The 6,952-nt window shown below is 34.9% G+C and overlaps 1 long non-coding RNA gene across 1 annotated transcript; it reads left to right on the forward strand.

Annotated features, from left to right (window-relative positions):
• Positions 1-449: 449 nt before the first annotated feature.
• LOC148223579 (uncharacterized) lies at positions 450-6,489 on the forward strand. Its single transcript, XR_015803795.1, has 3 exons — positions 450-574; positions 4,029-4,117; positions 5,327-6,489. It is a non-coding gene; the product is annotated as an uncharacterized LOC148223579 (long non-coding RNA).
• The last annotated feature ends 463 nt before the right edge of the window (positions 6,490-6,952 follow it).

A 6,952-nucleotide genomic window follows, 5' to 3' on the forward strand; every position in this document is an offset into this window, starting at 1 on the left:
TCCATTCTGTTCTTTGCCTGAAGGGAGTGCAGGATTAGTCTGCAGTCTCCTTTGTCACTGCTAGGAAGCTGATTTCATTTGTCTTATTTTAAAGCAAAGGTTTAGTTTTCCCCTTATGCTCACAATATTAGTAAATATACCTAGTAGTCCATGAGTTTTATTGAAAATAAACCCCTACAAACACTAGATGCCACAAATTCTGGGTGGCCAGGACTAAGGCATGTAAAAGGGAACTTTCAGAAATTTGGCCTTAAGTGGGAGACTGGAAAAGATCAGTGTTTTTTCATGTGTAGTGTGAATGTGCTGAGTGAGAAGAGTGACTGCAGAGCTTCTCCTGACCCAGCCTAGATCACCCTGCTCTTGGCATGCTCGGGGCTCCATAATCCATCTGTGGGCCCTTGCTCCTCCCGAATGGAGCTCCACCTCTTTCTCCTCTCTCCTCTGCTTCAAATGCTGGCAGGAAAGGATGTCTTGAGAGGCAGAAAATGTACATAATGGGGTCAGACCCCTGGGCTGAACATCACAAGTAAGAAGATTTTATTATTTCCTATGTCCTTAAAAGAGAGCGAGAGAGGTAAGAGCATATCCTTTTACATTTCCATGTGGATAAGCACGCAATTTTGGAGACTGTTGCTGCCTCATACTAAGGAAATCAAGCTATTACTTTATATGACTTTGACTGCAATAATAAAACTATATATTAAAGCAAGAAGAGTTGGCTTCCTGCTCATATCTGTCTCAATTTTTTTACCTTTATTATATATATATATATATATATATATATATATATATATATATATATATATATATAATATAATATATAATATAGAATATATAATATATAAAAATATAAATATATTTTTATATATATTATATATATTAATCTTATAATATATATATATGTATAAGCAAAAAAAGTATATTTGTTCAAATTCACATTCCCAGAACGGTACAAAATGATGGGAAATTAGGTTGTTTTAATCAATAGGGTAGGAATAAGTGCCACTGAGCAGAACACAAAGACATTTTCAGATAATTTCACAAAAATCCTGATGGCCAGTAGGTGGTACCCTTATTCCAGATAACAAAGCAGAAGGCTGTAGGGGGTGCGGGGGATAAAACCAAATAGCTAATAATTAGCTCAAAAATGTGAATATTTTCCTCCCCTGTTAGCCACTTCAGACTCCAGCATACACTCTGTAAAGATCATGGGGCAAGCCTAATGAGAGTTTGGGCAAGGCACCTGTATGTGACCTGTGAAAGGGTCAGATTCTGTCGTTGACAGCCTTGCACTGCCGGAATTAGATGCTGTAGTTTTCCACAAGGGATACTTTAACCACCTTGTCATCAAGCTCGTACACATTTAAGAACTTGATATTCACAGTCAGTACATAAACCTTTGACCCATAGATTGTACCACTGATGAATATAATTAACTCAATAATGCTAAAAGATGTTTTGAACTTGATGTTTAATTTGTGAAAACATTGAAAATTTTTGTGTTCTTTGTTTTTTTTTCCTGAAACAAGCTTGTTTACTAAGTTAAGCAATTCTTGGACCATGGAAGGATGATATGAACAAAATTAACTTCAATAACATAGGAAAAATTTATTGATTTAAAGGGCTGTCAAGCTGGAATAAGTATCCCAGGGAAGTAGTCAAGTCACCACCTGTGCAGGTATTTAAGACTATGGAGACTTAAAACACATATCTATTATTCAAATAAGCCTTATGTACGGATTTTAAGCAGAAGTTAAATCAGTATGACTTTGAAGCATTGGAAATTTTTATATATATAACAATACTTAGCAAAAATGTAATGGGAATTTTAAATTAAATTTAAGATAATTTATTTACAGTAATTGTTTTTTAAGTTAAATAATCTAATAATCAATGATTATATTTGAGAAGGCTTTTCTTATGGCCATGATATTATATTTTATGCAAAATTATATGATGCCAAAAAACTGACATCAGAACAACATATTGCAGCCAAATAATAAGAACTCATGGAGATCTGGGCCCAGCCTGTGGCTCTGAAATAATTTTACTTTATGGTCTTGGTAACTCAGTATTTCTCTGTTTTATTTCATCTGTTTGGATTAATTAATTTTTATTTCTCTCTCTTAATTTCTCATTGTAAGTCTTCAGATCTGAGTCAATAAGAAGATTATTATTATATGTGCTAATACAGACACTAAAGGAAAGGGTTTAGAAATATCTGTGTCTGCACACAACTGCGTAGTCATTAACCACACAGTGCCTTCTTTCCATCTAATTGAATTGTGTTAGCTCCAGTCCCTCAACTATGCCAGTTCAAATGCAAATATGGCCCAATGGTGATTGAACTATCACCAGAGTTTTTATTTTCTTCTTGATTATAATCCATTATAGATAATATATATCTCTATTTGATTCAGTATCTGATTCAGTGGGTACTTGTACCAGCATAGTTCATGCAATGGGTGGAAGCACAGGAGAGAAGAGGAGCAGCACCCACCACTAAACCCCTATATTCAGTGCAGGGGAAATAATGGTGAATAAAATTTAATTAAATTCTGTATAACTCTGAACACAATTTCTCAAAAAATGTTAATACCAACAGTACTTGCTTTTCATGGCAATGGTTTCACTAAGACTTCACTAAGTGAATTCTTCACTAAGACTAGTTTTATGATTAGAAGGAATTTCTAAATTAGGATGTGATCAAACCTGTTGAAATGAAGACATGTATTCCTTTTGATTTCTGTGGTCTTTAGATTTTTTGATATATAGTTATAGAATAATTTGGGAGCACTAGAAACATCCGAGTCACTGTTTGCTTTGTTACCAACTGTCCACTTCTTACATCTGTTTTCCTTTTCACTAACTATGGAATTGCAATCTTCAGCCTCAAGGAATAGTTTAAGCTAAAGCAATTTTCCTGCTTTTTTCTGATAAGATGGTATCCAGAGTGCCACCCTGCATGCTCACTGCCAAAGCATGGCAGGGCATTCCAAAATAAAAGTGTAAGAGTGCTCAGAAATTTAGCCCCACTCCTTGCTGTATCCTTTCTTTTGTAATAGTAAAAGAGAAAAAAAAACAAGCTAAATTTACCAAATGATTTTTTTCTTACAAATAGTACCCATTCTGATTAGAAATAGAATAATTTAAAACCACAACTCCAAAAAGAAGCTGGGTGTCCACATTTGAATTCCAGTACAGCTGAAAAAGGAGAAAAAAAAAGCCAAACACAAAATATCACCTTGGGTTCATAACAGAAAATTATTGCTTAGACACTAGAGAAAACTAAAAAATAGCAGCTGAAGAAGAAAAAAAAAAGGTGCATTCGCACATTAGCATTTAGGAATATACATTAGCTCTGTACTGAGGTACCATGTAGGATAAAATATCTGTTCTCCAACAAAGGAATTGAAAATAAACAATTCTTCTGAAGGCTATAAACATTTTATTCTAATTGTTTCTTTGTGTCTCTCACATTTTTGTCTGAAAACTGCAGTGAACTGAAGAAAACAGTAAAAGCAGAAATAATCCCTGATTTTTAAATTTTATGTCATTAAAGACTGAAACCTGAAGTTCAGTGAAGACACAAGCTACTGAATGCAGTATTTTAGAACAGTGGGACAAATAGGAGAATCTCCTGTAAGAGTTATAGCACATGTATACCCCATTTATGAAAATATTAATTTTATCCTTTGGAATAAAGACTGTTTCAGAAGAAAGATGCTTCTTTATAGCTCACACTGACTTAAGGAAAGAGGCTCTCTGTTCCAAGTTCCTGAAACTCAAAAGTTCAGATTCTTGGGAAATCTGCTGTAGCTCTCCCTTGTGAGAGGTTATTTTAATAATCTTGGTCTATTTAATTATTATATTAAACTGAAGAAGAGAAAATAAAGAAGAAAAAAACCCAACCAAACTTTTGCTTTTTCATTAGTATTGAAAATGCTTATTCACAGCAGTGTAATTCAGATAAGCATCTGGCCCACAAACTATGCTGGCATAGACAAAGGTTTGTTTTCTTTTTTAAGAACTAGGAATTTTTCCAAGATATCCTGACTACTGGGAGCAGAACGTCTGACCAAAGTATGCTCACCAGATGGTAGATATTTCCATGTGGGTAAGTATTAAAAAAGTTCTAATTCTATGCAAACTGTGAAGTAAGGGTGGGGAAAGTTTGCTGTTGTTTTCCAGTTTTAGCTGCCTCTGCAACTCATAAATGAAAGGGGGGAAAACCCCAAAACACAAAACAAAGCTAATTTGAGTGGAAATATAGATAAATATCTTGTAATTTTTATAGTATGATCTATCTTTAATGACTTATTTCAGAAACTTAAGGGTTAAAATATTTCTTTTAGTCTTTTTTTCTTTTATTTCATTTACATCTTTATTACTTTGGTATTAAAAGAAAAACAAAGCAAACAAAATGACAAAACAACTTCCTGCCCTAAAATGTGTTTGCTCCACTAAAAATCTAAAAATGTCGAGCAAAATAGTTTTTATAGGGAAGGATATATGGGAAAAAAAACCCCAAAACTCTATTTTCAAGGTCCAGCTGAAGGTTTCATGCAACCAGCTCCCTGTGGCCATTCTTGCCTGCTGGGCAGGAGCAGAGTGCAGTGTGGTCCAGGTCCTCATCCTCTCAGAATAGCTAAAATACTGATGGATGCATATTTAGAAAGACACTGCATTGAGCACTTTTCTTCTTCTGGCTGCAGTGGTGGGTCTGTAAGTAAGCAAAGCAAGGAGAGGGGAACACCACATAACTGGCTGGTGGTAAGGTTTGGGCCACTCCTGCTGTCGGCTGGCTGGATGGGAGTCACAGACCTGTGGTGCTATGAAGCCTGCCCAAGCAGTCCCCTAGCTGATGTAGCGTGCCGAGTTTGGCTTCAGCACACAATCTCAGCAGAAGCACACACCTCTCTAATTTAAACAGCTGCAGCACTGTTTGCTGGGTTAGTAATTTGTCCCAGATTTAAAACCACATAGACAGCTAGAAGGAGCATTGACATCGCACTGTGTAGCTCAAGCAGAAAGCAAGCTGCCTTACACGAAAAATGATTTATAGCTGAAGTGGAATAGCGAAGTACAAAATTTTTAGAATATTTCCAACTAAGTGCAGTGAGCTTCAGATCACATATCCACAGAGGCACATGAAACGGAAGAAATGTCACAGTCAAAAGGCAGGGCAAGCAGAAGAAAATGTTCTTTAGCTTTCTTTGTAGTGAACTTTAAATAGCTAAGACGGCTTTTAACTCTCTTTCATGCTCCCTTCTCTACCAGAAACCTACTGCTTACAATGCTTTTCCATTTATTTGTGTTTTCACAGTGTGAGCAAGTGCTTGCAGTGAGCAAGTGAGTAGTGAAATTTGGACATGAAGGTGGTGATGACAGAAATAGGCGATGAAGATATGCAACCTGTTTTTTTCCCCTTTTACTCTTCAGGAAAGCTATATCTATGAAGATAAGTAAATAAAAGCAAATATTAGCCAAAAATTACCAAAACTATGAGAAACATTAATCAGAATTATACAATATTTTTTCTTTAGGACAGTAAGATAGATATTCAATCTTTAATAGGCATAAAAAGGTAAATGTTGATTAACTAAATGCATACAAACCTAGTGGGAATCTGACTATGAAGCAGAACTGAAGAAATGCAATGCTTTGCTGCTGGCAGAACAAATGAAAGTGTGGGAAAGGGAATTTTTCCAATCCTATGTTCTTAGATGGCAATTTTTTAATCACAGACTCCTGAAACAAAAATATTCTATAATTCTTTAGATAAATGCTTAAATATACTTTTATGACTTAGATACCTTTTATCAAATATGATATTATGAAAACAGTTGATTTCAGTTTCATACCAGATTAAACATGACTCCTATTCCCTTGTTCTATAAAGCTTATGCTAAAGCTATTGAAAAAAATAAATCTATTTCTTCAATTTAAAACAGAAAAAATGAGCTTTTAAATAAACCAAAGCAAGAAAAATTGTTATCAATATTTTGTGGTCAAGGTAAAAATATTAATCATAATCAATATTCAAGAGAAGTAACATATGTTTACATAACAACTTGGCAAGTGATATAACCCAAGAGATTATATTCTATGGAATTGGCTTAGTATCAGAAGAAAGCTTGATTAATGATACAAAAGTTAATATCCAAATTATTTCTGACTGGTTTCTCTCCTTAGCCAGAAAGCTTAAAGTCTTTGGTACAGAAGACAGCCATAGATGTGGGGGTTTGCAACATTTTTATTAATGCACTTATGTACACATATGCTACACTTACTTACCCAAAAATCCTTACCTGACTTTTTTCTTTGTTTTTATGTGAGGAGCAGTTATCACAAACATGCTTGAGTAAGCATGTTTCATACTTTGGGTGAACATATTGCATATCACAATTTGAGTGTTTAAAAAAATTAACATGGACCTTTGAAAAAATTTGTTGACTGTGTTGTGTCATTCCCCAAATTTTAAGAATTTCTGCATAAACTAAAACTACAACTACCCCTTTCCAAAAGATGGGAGTGAGCTGAGGTATTGGGAAGAAGAAGGACTGTATGTTGATTTTAATATACAATTTTGAGTGAGGGAAGAGAGGAAACAGAGGGAAGAAATTACATCTTTGAAAGGTAGCAGACGACCACTAGAGAGAAGACCTGTTTGGGATTTATTTTTTTCCTCCCTTGAAAGTTGCTATTCAGCTCTGTGGAAGAGAGAAACCTGGCTCATTTTGCAAATGCAAAGCCAGACTGCTGCCAGGAACCACTTGCAGGAGTGATTAACAAAACCGGTTTGCTTTACGGGATTTCCATGGAGGTAAAACGGTATGCATATAATTTTGACACAATCAGATAGTTCCCTCTTAGAGTTATATGGCAGAAAAAGAAAAAAAATTAAAACCCTTTTAAAAGGGTGTCTCATTAAAGCATGCTTATTGTCCTC

This window comes from Sturnus vulgaris, chromosome 5 (genome assembly GCF_052056855.1).
Source record: "Sturnus vulgaris isolate bStuVul1 chromosome 5, bStuVul1.hap1, whole genome shotgun sequence".
NCBI classification, from domain to species: domain Eukaryota; kingdom Metazoa; phylum Chordata; class Aves; order Passeriformes; family Sturnidae; genus Sturnus; species Sturnus vulgaris.